This window comes from Labrus bergylta, chromosome 4 (genome assembly GCF_963930695.1).
Source record: "Labrus bergylta chromosome 4, fLabBer1.1, whole genome shotgun sequence".
In the NCBI taxonomy this organism is placed as follows: Eukaryota; Metazoa; Chordata; class Actinopteri; order Labriformes; family Labridae; genus Labrus; species Labrus bergylta.
The window spans coordinates 30,848,343-30,868,450 of record NC_089198.1 but is presented as its reverse complement, the minus strand read 5'-3'; the positions used below and the strand labels follow the sequence as shown (position 1 = coordinate 30,868,450).

Genomic DNA, 20,108 nt, shown 5'->3' with positions numbered 1-20,108 from the left:
GCACATGAGCACCAAAACAATTAAATGAAATTAAACTTGGGACTGTGGGAAACAAAGCTGTGGAGTCTAGGTATGGGCCGTGATTTAAAAATATTCAAAAAAGTCATTTGTTTGTAAATATTCAAAGTGTTCACAAGACTTTTACCTCATGAAAGAAAGTTTTTTTTTTTCTATTATTTTTACAGGAGTCTGGTTGTAATGTGGTACTCCTGCCAGACGGTGGCTGTATGCACATCTGAAAGCTGTTTGCTGATTAAATAATAGAAGAAGACTTAGCATCTTTTAAGTTGAAAAAAAGATCTTTTTTACTAAAGAATCTGAAGTGAAATACATAATTATCATGTAAAAATGACAGGGACTGCTTTTATGGGGAAGCTAAATCTAATGAATTTCTATTATGTGTTAGCATAATGCTAACAAAATATGCACATCCTGTTCCATCTGTGAGAAAATGAGTCACTAATTTTAATGTCATTGGAATTGTTGTACGTGACTTTTGAATAGTAATTGACAAACTGACCTCCAGAAAAGCTCCGACACACAACGATAAACAATGTTTTTTTTATTTTGACTTGTTTGGGTCTTAGGGTCTTAGGTTTTCATCTGAGTGTTGTGGTTATATTTAAAGAGATCACTAATGTTTACCTGTCACTTCTTCAGATGTCATTAAATGTAATTTTTACTTCTTAATTATATTTTCAGCATGTGTCTAAGCTTCTGAGAGATTTAAATTTAGATATTTAGAAAATAAAACACGATTCATCCACCAGCAGCACCTGCGCTCCTCAGAGTCACAGCAGACGGAGGATAAACAATGATTTACCTTTATGATCCGCTGCAGAACAAGCCTCTTTATCAACAGCCCTGAGTTGTTCCTCGTGTGTGTTGTTGTTCCTCGATGAAGGGCATCTACAGCTCATCATTTCACTCCCCCCCCCCCGGCCTTTCCCACCGTAAAACAGAACAAACTAAAGCCCCTAAAAAACTAAACACAGGTCCCCGGAACTTTAAATTCCAGGGGCTTCTCTTCAAGGAACTACATTTCATTAAAACATTTTCACCGTTGCATGATAAACTTCAATCTTTTAAAACAAAACAAGCTTGAGAGAAACTATACGTGTTTCTATTCCAGAAAAAAAAACTCTGACTGTTCTTTTCTTGTATCTTTAACTTGTAATGTTGTAATCTTTATTTCAGAAGTCATGATTCATATGTCATCGAGTATTTTGTACCTTTTCATAATTGTAACAGCCCGACTTTGATTAAAAATCAAGGTGAGGGAAAAACTGAAGTGGTCTAAATCCCTGTGAGTGCCTGACCAATCAGTGACGTTCAGCACTGAATGAGCTGCATGCCCCGCCCCCCCAAGGTCCCTGGACCTTTATACAGTACTGACCCCCTAGCAGGGTTTTCTTTAAATGGGGTAGATCTTTTTACCCCCGAACAAAATTAAGACCCTGGTTCCTGCGGTCGAGATACACACAGTTCTTCCAAAGGTCCCGAGGGGTAAAAGTTCCTGCGGACGTAGTGCTTTGTGTGCTTTTGTGTTTTCCCTCAGTCTCATGTTCATACTGTTCAGACAGCCAGGAAAACAAACACTTCATTTCACACACAAGCAAACATTCAAGATCACTTCAAACAACTGCAGCCGTCACAGCCGCAGTGTTCTGTGCTCTGACCCGTTCATGTTTCTGCACTTAAAGCCAGACTCCCCTGCTGAGGGGTTGGAACAGAACAACACTTCCTGTCACTTCACTCTCTGTACTGGACTACTTTCAAGCTTTGTCAGTCTCCACGGCGTTGTTCTTCTAAGTGCTTCACCCTCCAGTCCTCCCTTTCTTTTCTTGGTCTCTGTTTTCAGATTGGTCTCTGTTTTGGATTAGTTACTTCTGATGGTCTCACTACTCATCAGTCTCTACCATCAGTGTGTGAATGTGTAGGTGTGACCTGCAGTGTAAAAGCGTTTTGAGTAGTCAGAAGACTAAAGTGATATACAAGCCCAAGTTCATTTTCCATAAAGGAAAACGTGAATGTTGTATAGTAAGAAAATGAACACAAAGTTTTCAGTCTTATCTTTTGTCTGTTTTTATGATGTTGAGAATATTTCACAAGGCGATACAGAGTTTTGTCTTAGAATTGCAAAAAATGTTTCAGAAATCTGTCTTTACGACAAAAAATGAGATTCTAAAATATTTTCAAACGGGTTTGAAAGATGCTGAAAACGTGTACGTCATTGTGTTTTCTTTTTTGTGTGTGTGTGTGTTTTCTTTTGTATGTGTGTGTGTGTGTGTGTGTGTGTGTGTGTGTGTGTGTGTGTGTGTGTGTGTGTGTGTGTGTGTGTGTGTGTGTGTGTGTGTAGGAGTGTGTGTGTGTGTGTGTGTGTGTGTGTGTGTGCGCGCCTTTGACAATGACAAAGCACTGCATGAGGCAGTGTGTTCCTGCTTCATGCATGATCAGTTGTTATCCTCTTCGTCTCGTTGTGAGGATGTGCCCGGCCTCTCTTCTACTCCAGGAGCGCAGACACTAAAGCAACCAACAAAGATTCAAAAAGAAGTCGAGGAAATAAAAGCTGCCTAGACTTTATGACTGGAAAATGTGTGTTTAAGTCCAAAAAAAAGTTTTATGTTCTCTGGATAAAATGTAGTCTCTGCGTTAACATTTCAAAATGTATTTGATATTCATGACTAAGAGGTGCTCCGAGTGTTTCAACAGAACCGTGAAAAACAACTGTTCTTCAGATGATATTGTTATGCCCCGCCATAAGACGGCCCTATAGGGCTAACAACCATCCACACATTGACCCATTAAAAGACACTAAGCACTTTAACAAAAGTCAAAACAAAGGGATTTATTACAATTATTTAAACATAATGATAACACAGATCAAATGACAAAGTAATTTAACAAAACACAACAGACAATCCTTGACTGAGCGGCACAGCAGTCCCCACTCCAAATGCTTCTTTTTCTGCAGACAGCACTGTCCTTTTAAGCACTGACACAAGGTGTACCTTGTTGTTCAATTAGTGTCTTCACCTGGGCTGGAGAACAGCAAGGGAGTAGGGACAAACAGTACAAGGAAACACACAGCCGTGGCAATATCGAGTGTTTCCATGAGCAATTAAGGTATTTATTTTCCTGAGAAACATTTTGTCATTTGTGAATAAAAAAGGAAATTACATTTGTGTTAAAGTGTAACCACTTTAAGAATCTACATGTGTCATTTCCGAGTAAAGTGCTAAACTGATGCTTGAATAGATGTGATGCACTTCTGGATGTAAGATGCTGAGTTGGAAAACAAAGCTCAAAACTAGACAATCCCCTCAGGGTTTTTTTTTTTTGTTTTACTCAAAGTTGGAAAGTGAAGTAAGTTCAGTCTCTCTTAGTATGTTGAATGCAGTCAGAAAGAGATGATTTATTGAGTTTGTCTGACTAAAACTGGTACTCAATCCAATTCCTCAAAGTCAGACAAACACAACCTGATGATGTGGCTGGAAGTCGATTCACTCTATACCCCTCAATCGAACCCAAACTGGACTAGATATGAAGTCAAACTGCATAAATGTGCATCACAGCAGAAGTTGCATTGTCATCTGACTTTGGATTTTAAAAGGGGGATAATATGTCCTCTTTAAACTGAGTAATATCGGGTTTTTTTGCCAACACTATCTGCCAATTTTGGTGGCAGCGACATGTTTAAAAAAAAAAGATGGGACAGTGGCAACACGAGGCTGAATAAAAACACCTGGTGGAACATCTCTCCATATACAAGGTTCTAAGTCAACAGGTTAATCATATTTTTTAAATCATACTCTGAACAACATCCCAACGTATACACAATGTTCCAACATTTCTCTATTTAAACACATGCTGATTTCGCATTCACAAAATGCCCTCTACCACTTAATTGTATTTTCCCATCATTCAGCAGTCAGGAGGCTTTTTCATTAACGAGTATTATTTTAAAAAATAGCTTACCGTTTCAAGTATTTACTCTTCCTATACAGCAGTTTCTGTTTTTCAAGCGTACCTCGAATATAACATCAAACGCACAATTAAAATCCAATTTGAACCGCAGACCCTCAACACGACGGAAGCGTGTTAATTTATTCCTCGACACTGATTAATCGCGTGGAATTGCTCCAGCCATTTCCTGTGTTAAACGTCAGTTAATTAGCCGACAACATTGGATGGGATAATTAATACAGCTGGGGGTCACGGTGTGTTACCGGAGGGAGGGCGCTGGTGACGTTGTCCTTCCCGCCTTTCAGTGTGAGTAGGAGGCTTGTATTAGACCTGATGAATCATGAAGCTGTAGACTTTGCTCTGTGAATATTTGACATAAGATTCAGGCGGCTGTGGCCTTGAGTGGTTCAGTAGGACGTTGCTGGGTGGATAAATAATGTGTGAACCAGTGTGGAGCCAGCCTCTTTATCAAAGGCTACGGGGGTATGAGTTGTTTGTCTTTAGAGGTGGCTGGAGGGCGTCCGGAGCCCATCACTCACAACAGTTTTTGTCTTTATGGCCCCTCAGACCACACCACGGTGCCCTCATGAATTATTGTCACCTACCTGAACATGAGTGTGGACAAAGTTTCCTCTTCTCTTTCACTCAAAATTATTCAATACATATTTTGAAACATTTTCTTAAAAGTGAACTTGTTTAATCATTAACTTTATGAATTCCACAGAATATAAGAAATTACTGTAACTGGGGCGCCGCTGTCTAAGTGGTTACTTACTTTGCTCCGTACAGAGGCTACAGTCCTCAAAGTGGGCCGCCTCGGTTCGAATCCGGGGCTCCTTTTTTCCACATGTCATTCTCCATTCTCTCTCTCCCAGATTTTCAATTCGATCCACTGGATCCTGCCTCTCTAACAAAGGCATGATAACACATAAAGCTCGCTCACCACAGTTGTCACTTGATTTCTGTTCAATCTGGGGAGCGCCAAAAAATAATATACCACCAGCCTTTGTTATGCAAGTTAATAGTGGAACTGCTTGATCCCTAATGGATCACATGTGATCTGTAGTGTGTGGGGTGATCCAAACTGATCCAAGATCATTTCAATCAGGAGAGACCTAATTAAGAATGAACAATTATTTATTAAACAATTTAGGAAATGAGGGGCGCTGGTGGCGCAGTGGTTAGTGCGCGCGCCCCATGTATGGAGGCTGTGGTCCCACAAGCGAGCGGCCCAGGTTCAAATCTGACCTGTGGCTCCTTTCCCGCATGTCATTCCCCACTCTCTCTCCCTGATTTCTGACTCTATCCACTGTCCTATCTCTCCAATAAAGGCACAAAACGCTCAAAAATAAATCTTTAATAATTTAGGAAATAAATGTGAGTCTTTGGGGATTAGACTCCATCATGACAACTTAAATGTGTGAGAGAATATTACCAGTCTTCCTGTCTGAACTTACGCAGAGCTTCATTTATGGTCCGTTGCGACACTAGCTTTTGGAGAGTAGGTCCCATGCACGGTAAGAGATACCACTTACATTACCACAACAGACTATAGTTGATGAAATGTTAGTGGCTCTGTCAAGAACAAACTGTCAGATGAGACCAAAATAAGCGTTTTTGGAACAATCATCAAAGGTGGACTGGCGTGGAAAGAAAGATTGACAAACAGGAAATCAAGTATTTTCCAGTGATGTATGGTGGTGGATCTGTGATATTGTGCAGTGCTTTTTCTCTCAAAGGCCCGCTCCATCTTTTGAGGATACATGGTATCATGGATTAAAGATTTAACTGCCCACGAACTTCAGACCTGAACCCTGTAGAACATGTATATGGTATGAGCTTCACAAGAGCCCCCTCTGAGTCCATATAGAGCTGTAGAGATTCTGTACAGGGGGGAACTGTCTCGCATCTCATGCCACATGTTCACCAACCTCTTCACATGTTATCGGGGAGACGGCTGAAAGCTGTTATCTTGGCAAAGGGATGCTGCACAAAATATTAATGTAGAGGGTACTGTACACACGAGGAACACTGGAGCTTTGATTCTCAGCCTGGAGCTCATCGAGAGGCCCGAGCTCTCCTGGGTCATGCATACATAGTTAATATGTTTATATGATCTTTTTTCTAAGTCCCTCACGGTTTCTTCGGGCTGTTTTTTTTTCTGTTCGTCAGAGCATGTGAAACCTGCTGGCCGCACAACGTGTGCTCATCATTCTGTTTTTGTTGCATCAATTTTCCTGAAAACCAGAATCAGTAGCTGCTAATGTGGTTATTGTGTTGATCAATGTCCTTTCAGATTGTTCATGGTATAGTTTCTTTCTAGTCTTTTGACTTCTCGAAGTGCTTTTACAGCGCAGCTCACACCTACACATTCACACACTGATGGTAGAGGCTGCTCGTCATACACATTCATACAAAGCAGTGGGAGCAACTTGGGGTTAAGAGTCTTGCCCAAGAACACAACGGAGATTTGGCTGCAGGAGCTGGGGATCAAACCCCCGACCCTCTGGTTGAGACCAACTCTACCAATTGAGCTACAACCAACCCTTTCAAACAGATTGTCTTTCATCACCCACAGAACTTTACAGAAATAAAAAAAAACAAATACAGAAAAGTTTGTTGACAGGAATTTCAGGTCTTTATAGTTAGCATCAAAAAGTATAACCTTTAAATGTGTGTCCTATATTAATGTGCAACCAAAATACCAGAATGAACTGCTGAGACATGTCCTATCATGACCACAAGTTCAGCTGCCACCATCACCCCCTGCACCCCTATTCATTGTGTATTGCAATGGCTGCTTCGCTGTCCAGAGGGTGCTGGGATACGTAGTCCCTTGCTTTACGGCTTTGGTGTAAATTTACCCCGATGCTGGTTTAACTCACAATTGTAGTTTAATTCAAAGATGTATAGCCTAGCGTCTGTGTCTGTTTTCTCAGAAGTGGATCTGAGCTACCATCTCAGGTGGCTTTACTTACTATAGTAGCTCATTCAATCCCACTAGAAAAATACCAAACTATCCCTTTAATGAGACTCCATAGAAGTTGTATATGAAAGCAAACTGTGGCGTCAGCTGTCTATTTAACTATGTTATGTGTAGATGGTATGGGTGTGTGTGTGTGCAGGGGGGGGGGGGGGGGGTGTCTTTGTGGGCAGTGTTTAAATCCAGAATAACAGGGCTTTTGAGGCAGGCAGAGTGGCAGTGATTCATAGTTGGGCCCAGGGTCCCTCTCTCCCCAAGTCCCTCATAATTAAAGTCTAAGCATATGGCCTTGTGACCGTGCGAGCACAGAGGTATGTGCTGGACTTTTTTTGGCATCTTATTTTGAATTTCTGTCAACAAAGGTCCCTTCAGTCTCCCTTCAGCGCAGAGGGATTGAAAAAGCGTGTCACCTTGAGTTGTCACAAGCTGCATCTGCCAGCCTAATTACCACATGTTCAGACTTATTGATGATTAGCTTGAGTTTGTTAGATGTTGGCTACATTCAGCAGAAAGGAAGAAAAAGCCACACCTTCTGCACCTACCTATAGCCACGGATACAATTTCTTACGTTTATATCTACATAATATACCTGTATAAATTGCAATTTCAAAATGATAAGTGCTGCATTAATAACGGCTCAACTTATCGTAAAGGTTCTCTCTCTTCTTACCTTGGCTCGGTTTCTCTGGTTGTTTGAATAGGAAACTTAAAAAATCCTGTAAAGACAAGAGACAGGAATGCTAAAACAACTGAGACTTCCCGCAGTGGAACGCATGTTTCACCCTCGTCGATCATTTAGTCGATGCTGAACTGTTTGTCTGAGTCGAGGTCTTCATACCGAAAACCAGATGCTGAAATCATAATCAAGGAATGTAAAACTAAAAGTCCAGGATTCAGCATGAGTGACTCTTTTCTCCCCTCACAGATAAAATATTGGTAAGTTAGAAATGTTGAATTTCTAGTGGCACTAGAGGAAGCACCAGGTTATCACCAATCTCTGAACCCATCAGTACTCACCATCTATCATTGTCTGAATGAAGTACGCCTCTGGGGACGGATGTACATTTCTCAGTAGTTCTGGTGAAGGGAGCCAGCGGCGGCTAAGCGTTGACAACTTACAGGCAAGACTTCCTTTTCACAGAGCAGCACCTGTTCATCTGTTTCTCTGAGTCCTAGTTCAACAGTAGATTGACCCCCAATGCCCACATTGCACTGCCCCACTGGATCCGTTTCTGGAATGTGAACATAGCCAAGAGCAGCTGTACACACATCACAGGAGAAGCTACATCTGAGGATGATTGTTTTGTGCGTTTGGTGCCTGTTTTGACTTAATGTTGATAAAGGGATGGAAAACACAATCAGGAGTCCGAACAGTATATTGTGTTTTATTTTGAAATTGACCAGATGCTCTGTGCGTTTCCTTGTCCGACTTCCTTGACGCGTGTCTGCAGCGTACTCCATTGAAAATAGACTCGCAGTGTATTTGAACAGAGCAGAGACGTAGTGGCGCTAACTTACGAAGAAGAAGAAGAAGAAGAAGAAGAAGAAGAAGAAGAAGAAGAAGAAGAAGAAGAAGAAGAAGAAGAAGAAGAAGAAGAAGAAGAAGAAGAAGAAGAAGAAGAAGGAAGAAGAAGAAGAAGAAGAAGAAGAAGAAGAAGAAGAAGAAGAAGAAGAAGAAGGAGAAGAAGAAGAAGAAGAAGAAGAAAAGAAGAAGAAGAAGAAGAAGAAGAAGAAGAAGAAGAAGAAGAAGAAGAAGAAGAAGAAGAAGAAGAAGAAGAAGAAGAAGAAGAAGAAGAAGAAGAAGAAGAAGAAGAAGAAGAAGAAGAAGAAGAAGAAGAAGAAGAAGATGAAGAAGAAGGAAGAGAGAAGAAGAGAGGGGCCGTGGCGACTGCTGTGGAAAAAACAAACATAGATTGGCAGTAAACAGCCACGGTAGTGCGCAGCGCTGAGCATACTCTGGTGGGCACAGAGTATGGGGGTAAAGGTCAAAGACACTTCCACTCTGGCTCAGTTCTGCGGGGAAAGAAAAGTTTGCCAAAGTACAACATCATGATGCAGATTTGTAAAAAGTAAAAAAGTTGAGATCTGTTAGGTCTGTCCTCAGGAGGAGGAGGTAAACTACTTGAATCAATCTTTTCTGATGCTTTTCAAGTAGTCAGACAATCTAAATACTCATCGTCTGACATGGCAAAGGGGTCGGGCAGATTTATGGATCAAGTGTAAAAAAAAAAAAAAAAAAAAAGGTTTTATTTTGGGGACTTTTATGACTTTATTTCGAGAATGGACAGTGGATAGAGTCAGAAACTCGGGTGAGAGAGAGAGTGGAAAATGACATGCTGGGAAGGAAGCCACAGCTTGGATTCAAACCCAGGCCGCATGCTTTAAGGGAAGATAGCCTCCATACGCATGCACTAACCACCAGGCTACGGGTGCCCCAAGTGCAACATTTTTAATATTCAACAGATTGGTAGCTTCACCTTTATGCAGATATCTGTTTATTAAGACCCAATTATACATCAATGTAGCCAAGATGGGAATTAACGCAGATAACATTCTGCCCTGTTTTTCCTGCGTACACATCTTGCTGATGTGTAATTGGTCAATACAGCTCTGAATATAAATGTACTTCAAACAGAAACCAGAACACTTTCCATGCTTATAAATCCAGACTCCTGTTTTCATAGAAAAGTAGAATTTGTAACTAGAGACGAGGTTCTTACAGTCATCAGAGTTTACATCCTTTGACGACCATGAATGTCTGTACAAATGTAAAGTACATTTGTCCAATATATGTCAAAGTGTGAAACCTACCCACACAGTATTATCCTTCCACAGGTCAAGTTGCTAGCATGAATTCAAATCCTCGGGCACAGCTGATATCATTAGAGGCAAGGGAGCAGATTTCCATCATCATAAAAAACACTATTTGAGAGGACTAGAGCAACGAGAAATAAGTCAGGGAGAGGAAGAGCTACTACACTGCCGAGGGGAATAAAAGAGATTTGCAGGACATAGCATAAACCTCTTCTTTCTCTCCACTAAGAGTAGTTCACAGCAACACAGATGTAAGCTTTGGACATGGTCTAAATGTGACTTCAGAGGCCACCAAGGACATTTTCTGGTTGAGTGCAGTCCATAGAGACAGAAATGTTGGGATTAGTGTAAGCATTGCGTGGAGAGGCACCTGCTTGAAAGGAGATGAGCACGACTTTTTGAAGGCCGTGTATTAAGATAATTCTTCAAAGTAATCTTGCTCTGCCTTGAATTATGGAAAGCATTTGGCCTAGGCTGTAACCTAACCATGCCCACGGTAGTGTCTGCACATCGTTTTAAAGGGCCAGCATTTTTTTATTCGAGCATTATGTTTCGCCTTATCAGAATGTCTGGGAAGAAGTCAGGGCTGTGCTGTATTACACATATAGTTTCCCATTAGATATTAGAGAATGCTGGATACGTCCTACTGTTCCCCCCTCACTTTCTTCACTTATTCCTCTCTCTCTCTCTTTCCCCCCCTCTCTCCTTCCCTACTAAATCATTCATTCCCAGACTTATCCAAGAGTGAAATGGAGCACAGGCCAGGCTAGTTAATAGGGTTCTATGAGCCATAAGATTACTTTCCTACCTGAGCTCATTCCTATGAATCTTCCTTAGAGAAGCAACTAAAATAACAACCCCGCTTCCAGCCGCGAGGCAAAGTAACACAGGGACTGTCGGGGTGTTTAGACAGGCTGCAGGTTTCCATCAGTTCTCCGCCTTCACTGTCGAGCATCAGCGAGCTCTGCCTTCGACTGATATTTTCTGCCCTGCTTCCCGATGGGACACAGTCACAATTGTTAACAAGAGAACTCAATTTACATTCCCCGAGCAGTCTCGTTGGCACTGCAACACAGATTGAGGACGTTTTTTTTTTTTTTCTTCTCCTTTTTCTCAACGGAAATCACAAAAAAAAAGTGTGGAGTGTTTTCAACTCTTTATTGGATCAAATCAAGCAAACTCTACTATTTAAATTGTGCAGGGTGTTTCTATTCACTTGTTTTTCAGCAGCTTCCGTAACACAGAGTTCTCTGCTTCATCAAAAATTCATCAGGGCTCTGCCTGTCTCTCTATGACCGTGCCATTGTCTGGGACCCGGCTTGCCACAGACAACCAAAGTCATCACTGTTAGCACGCTCCCTGCCATATTTAATCATGTAGTGGTAACAACCCCGGCAGCAGGTCAAGTAGACTGAGAGCTGCACAGGTTATTATTAAGCACCACCTTCTTTTTTCTGAGTTAGGGGTGGGAGGGTCTTACAATTCTTACAATTGGATTTCCCAATTTTTCTTATAACATTCCATAATCTCACCGGAACTCCGCTAAAATCTATCATCCAATCAGACCTCAGCCCACTAAACATCCATTTCCCAAAGGTCACTTCCTCTTCCTCCTCCAACTCACGCTGGCATCATTGTTTGTCCAAGATAAAAAAACGGTTAAATGATTCGACCCTCAGCGGTCAGGTTTCTATAATGATTGCCAAAGATGATGATGATCTCATCATGATGAAGATGGCGAGCTAACCACCCGACAAGTGTGGTAGGACTGTACAATCTCTGGAACACGGAAAGAAATGGAATAATAAAGGCAGGGTTGGTCATTTCCTCCAGAGACACTTTTAAAATCCCTCATCTGTAGCAGTTGTAAGCGTCTAAAAACTTCAACCAATGTCTGCCACGAGGTACCAATCTGATGAACCAATCACAGCCTCCCTGTCTCCCTGTTCGTTCTCTACACCATGCGTGCACTAGCCCACACTCAAAGCATGAGCTGAGGTCTACTTCTGGGTCAACAGTGCTTGTGCATGTAAGTGAGGGGGTGTGGCCTTTGTGGGAGCACAAAGTAACCTTTACAATTTGGAAAGAGGAAATCAGTTTTTGTTGTGAAATTCAAGCCGTACATTTTTTTGCCATATTGAAATGCCGTTTGCAGTGACTTGTTGTGGAATTAGACTAGGTGTATTCATGATTAGGGAATTACCAGTTCAGAGGTATCTATAGCTCACATTGACAGCAGTTATATCTCAAATTGTACTGATAACCGATGCTGAATGGTGCACATTCCTAAGTTGTTATTTAAAGATGCATAGATGCATGATGGATAGACGGTATGGCCGGTGTCAATGCCAACACATTACATAGTATTACATTCTAACATGACATGGATTTTTGCAATACTGTTATTAGTGGTTTAACTACACACATTCGGTTTTAGTGCACACAAAAGGCAACGCCGATTGCTCAACCTCCCAGCTACAGTGGCAGGTAACAGACAAGAGTTAACCAGGGGAGGTCTTCTGCTTGTCCAACATGCTGTTAGTGTTGCAGCTTGTGCTTTGCTTTTGACCCTCAGAGAGTAACAATGAGGAGAGCACATGAAAGGATTGACTGTCATTTTATTTTGGGTAAGTCCATTTCCCTAGTGTGTGTGTGTGGATTTTGTTGAGTTTTTGACTTCTTGGGGAGAAGACTTTGACCTTAGTAACCCAGAAAGAAAAACACAGCAAAGTCATTCTGTGTGACAAGCTGCTGAAAATGAGAAAACTCTGGTGCTTATAACATGAAAGAGATAAAAAAACAAAAGAAAAAAAACAATCTTCTTGCAGCTTAACCAGTTTTTTTTGTATCATTATTATCTTTCTATTTCTACAATGAAAGAGCTGACAGCCTAACTAAGACAGATCACAGAGCCAGAAACTCGTTGGGAATTGAACTCTGGTCCTCATTGGGGGATTCATAGGAGGACTGGAGAGTTTACATCCCAACAGACTGCTTCACACAGCCTCTCAAGGAGCTGCAATATTGATTACATTTTACTTTGATTCATGAAACTGCTATGCAACCTGGTTTCACACTCGTCAGTTTAAGAAATAAAGCTTCTGCGGTGCCCTGGCCTTCTCTATGACAATACTCTTCATGTGCAGCCTTTATGAATAACATGCAGTTATGTGTCCTTCATAGGTTCCCCGCCGTGCATCAAATCTGCGTTAGTACAGCAGTGTATCCCATTCTCAGATTGTACAACTGTTCAAAAGTGATGCTTAAGTCCCCTTTTCTTGTTAAAGGCATTGTCTGTCTCTCTAAATTAGTGCACAGAAAATTGTGCACAGCGTTGATTTTCAAAGGCCTGTCCTCGTTATCATCATTGTAAGGAGAAAGCAGTACATCAATAAAATAACTTTTTTATGCGTCAAGAATAAATGTTGTAAAATCAATAAGACAGCAGGGCAATAAAACACCACTGACATCAGTTTAAAGTTTGGGAAATCAAAAACAAGTTTTGTATTAAAGGTGATAGAATTGGAGGATAAAGAGAAATATTATTTGAAATAAATAAAGTGGTGTCAACATTTTGTTAAAAGAGAAAATCCCAGGGTGTCGGGAGCCTAGTGGTTAATGCGCGCGCCCCCATGTACGGAGGTTGTTGTACTCCAAGTGCGGCCAAGGTTTGGAAAAAGCCAACAAAAGGTTCACCCTCATGTTGGCACTAGCTTTATCTGCTTGTTGTTTACCCTCACTGTGATTATATTTTCTCTTCTTTGTCGCTTTGTCAACATCCAGCTTATTCGCCAGTTTGAATGGCGTCCAATTCCTATATTGTATCCACTGTATCCAACCAGAGGACAAGGCTCTCTGCAGACTCAGTCACCACCACACATGTATGGAGGCCCAGAAGTGATGACTGAGTGGCTATGCTGACTCTATCTTTAACTGAAACAATATCACATGATGTTGATACAATATTGATGTTATATAGCTGAATAAAGAAACATTAACTACAGAATGCATCCTGAACATAACATCAGTCCTAATGACAGCAGGCGCACAGCTTTTAGGGGAGAAAAAAACCTACTGAAAATAAAGGTTACTGAATACTGTTTTCACTGTGAAGACACTTTTTTTAGTATCTGATATGTGCTCACTATTTATTGATTGTGCCCCCTGTCTGGAGAAGTCTATAGAGTTTTTTTTCTTCTTTTGCAGAAAAAAACTATAACTTTGCATACCCCCCCCCAAAAAAAAAAATATATATATATAATAGATGTTAAATATGTGTCTCATACATTGGATTTTATTGTAATCTATGAAAAGGCAACTAAAATATGGTGGGGTTTATTTAAACAAGCTTTTGAACTCAGGGCTCTGGTGGCCTAGTGGTAAGTGCTTGAGCTTCATGTACAGAGGCTGTAGTCCTCCAAGTATGTATTTATTTATTTTATTTACTGAAATGAAATATTGAAATGAATATGCCATATTATAGCCACAGGCTCATTTCCATCTGTAGTCCCTTGGCAGGTTGGTGGTGAACAGGTAAACAAAGTTACATAAAACCACAATGACAAGCAAAACCAATACAAGTAATGACAAAAGAAAAACATATACTGTACATTAGTACACAGAGACACATAAATATATACCAGTCTAAAGAGTGGCTGTTTGATTTTGCGTCAAAACAAACCAGTATAAAGTGACCATCAAAGGTTAAAGGTCCTCCAAGTAGACGGCTGTTGTTCAAACCTACCCCAACATACATCGTATAAGCAAAAAGGAAAAAGAATTTGAACTTTTTGTAAGTCGAGAAAGTTTAAAAAACATTCTGAAAAACATACCTTCCCAAATGACAGGATGATACTGTATGAGAAGTAGTTATGTTTTCCTTCTGATTTCATTCAGCCTCCAGCTGGAAGCTGTTCTGACCAGAGCTCAACAAAAACACAGCTAGGATAATTTATTTTTCTTTTATTGTACTGACACGTCTGCTCGACTGCTTGTAGGATCATCATTTTATTTATTTTATTTCATTCAATGATTTTTTTGGTTGGATGAAGAACAATTTCACACATTGTATTTTAACAAAAGGTATCGGCTACATTGCGAGTGAGTTGCTTTATTTCAAAAGCTCCGACACACACTGCACAGAGAGAGAGAGAGAGAGGGAGAGAGTGAACTTGGGATGTTTGCAAAGTGAAGTTCAGTCAAATTAATCATTCTGTCAGACAATGAGAGCAGAGCACCCCAGGGCTAAAAGGGAGACAAGGCCTTTCAGCGAGAAGAAGAATACGCTGCGCTCCTGTATATGTTTTGGGCTTGTTATTCATTCTCACTAAGGGAGGCAGGGGGGGGGGGGGGGGGGGGGGGGGGGGGGGCTGGTGCTCGGGTCGGGGATGGGGAGGTTGTGTAGCGGTGTGCTCTCCCTCTCTCGGTGCCCAGGAATATATCTATGGTACCGGTGGAGCCATTTCCCATAAGAGGGGATAAATGGATGTAGCTGAAGGTGAGGACAATGCAGGAACATCACATTTAGAGGCTTATTCATCAAGTTCATAGGTGGTGTCAGGGTGCTGCCAAATATTGCTTTTTCCCGGCTCCCTCGTAGAGGAACTGTTAGTGGCCTTGTTCAAACGCTCACACTCGTCATATTTCATGTCTCATTTGTGTTTCTGTGTTTATGCTAAATAGATGATACAAGGTCCCATTTGTCTCTCAGTTTTACTGTTAATTTTTTAGAAAGTAGCTATTTTTTCGACTGGGACAAACTCTCTCTGCAAGCCTTGTCGTAGCTGTCCTGCCATATTAAAGGGGTGCTGTGGCTTTTCGGGCTTAAAGGCAGGGTTGGTAATTCGGCCTGAATGTCTCATTCAGGGGTATGAAAAAAATCATATGATACTAAATGGAAAAAAACCCATCATCATGACATCAGAAAGACAGCAAACACTGCGTCAATTATTAAATCCTTCTACTCCCTCCAATGTTGCCATTCCTGTCAATTGTGGACCAAAGTATGGAAGTTGATCTGGTGGCTGGAAAGGTGCCAGGTCACTTATGGAGTACTACTTATGTGCCCTTGAGCATGGCACCGAACCCCCAACAGCTGTGTTTAGCAGCCCCACTCTGACATCTGTGTCAGGTCGAGTGCGGTGGGGGATGATGATTGGTAAATGGTGAATGGACTGCTTTTCTAGTCTTCTGACTGCTCAAAGCGCTTTTACACTGCATGTCACACCTACACATTCACACACTGATGGTAGAGGTTGAAATGTAAAGAGACCATCAGAAGTAACTAATCATTCATTCATACACATGCACAAGCCGCCGACGAAGCAGCGGGAGCAGCAAATCGGGGTTAGGTGCCCAACGACACATCAGACATGTTGCTGCTGGATCTGGGGGTCGAACCCCCGACCTTCCGGTTGAGAGATAACCGACTCAAATGAGCCACAGCTCCTGAAGCCTCAAGTGGACACTCGAGGAACTGCAGGATGTTGCACTTCCGCAAGAGCGGCGGTTGCAGCTGGATTGTCAGCATGGGAAGTGCTCTGGTTTCAGTTTGAACTACATTTGTAGTCCAAGCTGTATTACTTATCAGCAGGCTTGGAAACAGTCCGTGTGGACAGATAAAAACAACCTGAAACATTCTCTGGGCCTATGACACCAGCTCCAATCAGAGGTAAAATGTATTGAGCTCTATAAACAGATGTCTGGATGACATTGCAGCTGACAATCCATAATGAATCAAACATTTCAACTGTGTCACAAAAGCCAATCAGCGTTTAGATTTCCAGAGTGAAGCCGCTGAATAACTTATCATTTATTGTTGTACTGAAGAGAGACTGAACAGATGAGGGGGTTCTACTTTGGGCTGTTAAGGACCAGTAAGTGATGCTTTATGTTTCAGATGTTGACTCCACACAGAAGAGGAAGTCTTACCTGGAAGTGTTTTAACGCTGGCCGCTCTCTTCACCAGAGTCTCTTCACCGGTCTATAATCTGTCCATTAAGGCAACGTGAAATACAAACAAACTGTGCAACCCACTGTTAATACTGAGCTTTGTGTCTATTCCTAGATCTTATTTTTCATCTGATTCTGAACATCTGTTCAATATACAATAATACAAATTCCTATTTTTAGTTAAAGTGCACAGAATAGAGTTAGACTAGCATCTGTAGTGCTATTTTTTTTAATGCTGAGTAAGGGGAAGTTGCTGCACATCATTCTCCCCCATGTTTGTTGATTTAATTCCAGTAACTGCCATCACATAAAAACATTAGTCTAAACTAAATAAATCACAGTAGCATCTTCAAATCATACAACCGCCTGCCTCCATGTTAAAACAGTGATTTATTGTTGCATGCGTTCCTTCATCTTTGGTTATACAGTTTCTTCATCTTCTCAAAACACATCCATTTGAAGGAACCTTAATGATAAGAAGTACGTCTTCAGAAATGTGAGGGAACGTGGCCTCGTGTATCACATGCTCTCCATGTTGATCACCAACTCGCCTTTTATCTTTAACACGCACGTAATCCTCCACCTGTCACTTGGGGTGATGATGATGATGATGCTTCATTCTCCATCCTGCCTTCATCATTTACCTCTCCCCGCTTCATACAGTACTTACACTTCTTCTGCCTTCCCCCCTTCCTTTCACGTCTCAATTTATCTTTCCCTTACACACACACACACACACACACACACACACACACACACACACACACACACACACACACACACACACACACAGTGCTGGTCTCTTCCACCTCCCTCTTCCGTGTCTGTGGTTGCAGGAAACGCGTCTCAGTCACAAGCGTTATCCAGGAGCCTTCTGGATGTGCTCGTGAACACGACGGGGGCAGTCATAGTGATGTATGGCCGTAGTCCCACCGCTGCAGCATGACAGGGATGTCAGTTGCTATGGGATACAGGATGATTTATAGTCTGTAGTTCTGCCTATGGCCCGATATAAGAGATGCTAATGTAAAAGGCCTGATCCTGCACTCTTGTGCTGCATGACGGGGTTCTGCCACTTAATGGATCAAAATGAAGATCTTTCCTCTCATGGTCTTCTTTCTTTTGTTAACTTTGTGTTGAAACAGTTTGTAATGATGTCATTATTTCATGTTTAAAGTTCAAACCAAAGGAGAAGAAAAGGAGATTGTTTTTTATACATTCTCTCTCGATCTCCGCTCCTTGTATCTTTAATTGATCTGTTAAAAAAACATTGATTGGTCCCTTTAGGCCGCCTGATCGTACAGCCGAAGGTCTCTGTGGTGCATGATGGATGATCTCCTCCCTCCATACGTTGCTGTCTATCTGCCACTTTCTATTTGTTGCCATGGATAAGATCAGGTCACTGGTCATTACATTTTTTTTGAGTGCAGTTCACCGAAATGTAAGACAGGGGGAGGGGTTACTGCCCTTTGTGATGTCATGAAGGGAAAATCTCCAAACAGCTTGTTTGAACACACATTTTCTGAAAAGTGGAGCAGGCAAAAGACGGAGAGGATGGACTTTTCTCATAATTGGGTTGTTTATAGACAGGCTAGGGACACATATTAGTGTGAGAACCATGGTTACGTGCCCATCAGGCATACTCCACCTTTAATAATGACATTTTTTTAACATCAGGATTCTTTGCTACTTTTTTTCTGATTTAAAACAGTCTTTAGGTGCACACGTGTTTATACAAAACAAGAAATAATCAACATAACAATATTCTAATAGCAACAATTTTAATTTATGCCTCCCATATCATAGCTACTTTTTCTCTTTCCCACTCTCAATCTTGCACCACCATATTTTGTTGTATGGACATAACCACACATTATATTTCTATATTTTTATGTATGTGACCAGATTTTGTAACGCTGCTGTACAGGACTGCTGCCAACAAAGTTTTGTTGTGTTCTTTTATACAATGACAATAAAGTGCCTCTCTTTCTAGATCAGGGATGGGCAACTTTGGTCACAGCAAGGGCCACATTCATTTAATTCTCACCGCTAGAGGGCCAAATTGTAGTATACAAAAACGATTAAAGTCAATTATGTCTCAAATTTAACTCAACATATACCAGTGATCAAATATTGTTATGGACATATTTCTGGTTTTCATGATTTCATGGCAGAATTTGTTATGTTTTCTTCATGTTTCAAATTAATTGATATGTAAAAATTGACCTGAGGGCCACGTTGAGGGTTGGCCCCGGGCCGCCAGTTGCCCACCCCTGATCTAGATACTGCTGATTTCATTGTCAAAGCATGCAGATCATTTTACAGCTGAAGCAAAGTGAATGCTCTGCATATCATGTTTCCTTTTTTGTGATCTACCGCAGCCTCACATTGAAGTGTCACAGCTTTCTTCTTTATTTGATCTGTCATGTTCTTTTCTTCAGTGTGCTAAACAGTAGTCAAGATTATTGTGGGAAATTATTTGTTATGATAAAACAATAAGGCTAACAAAAGGATGGATTAGCCTTCAAGTCATCGAGGAAACAGTGTTGAGGTGTCGAGACTTCTCTGATTCAGACACTTCTCTGTTTCCATTAGTAGAGTATTTCTTCACTCGGTTTTGTACATCCTGTGAATCATCATTTTCTACACAATCATTTTCTGGTCAAAGTTTTTACAGACTTACAAACTGCTACAGATGATGGATTTTCTTTGTTCCTTTTTCAGAGAACATGAGTTATTCATTTCTGTCAGGACCTAAAGACAATTTCAACCAAAATCTTAAAAAGTGGATCTGAAAAAAAAATACCAACCCTGCCTTTAAATCTTGAGAAATCATTGAGGATATGCAAACATTGATTCTAGGTCAAATTAACAAAAAAAAAAAAAAAAAAAAGCAGGAATGGCAGAGAGCAGTCAATTACAAAGTTAAAGCTGAATATGAAGCAACACACAGAAATTGTGTTTGGTATCTCATTGTCATTGATGTGAATTTAGTTCATATAAATATTCTACTATCTAAAAGCCCTGTGAGCAGCTGTGGCTCCGAGGTAAAGCGGGTCATCCAAAACTCCTGACGTCAACACGTCAAAGTGTCCTTAGGCGAATAACTGAACCCCAAGGTGCATAGCCTCCGGTGTGTAAACGTGTATGAATGATCGTCTAATTAGCTCCATCCGAGTGTGTGAAAGCCTGAATGCTGACATATACCATCATGGAAAGCCTTTAGAAGAAGACTAGAAAGATGCCGTTTTAGCGCAGGCCATTTCCCAGAAGCCATTAAAGTGTGATGCATCAAACCAGGAATGTGAAGCCTCCTCTTCTATCACAATTTTTGTGCTTTTAGGTTAATGTTTCCCATCTCGTCTGTTTATTTCTGGAGAAGGTGGGCTGCACT

General features: G+C 41.1%; 1 protein-coding gene across 6 annotated transcripts in view; it reads left to right on the top strand.

The window, feature by feature from the left end:
* Positions 1–20,108, top strand: part of astn1 (astrotactin 1) — a 415,934-nt gene that overhangs the window by 204,214 nt on the left and 191,612 nt on the right. The window lies entirely within an intron of this gene.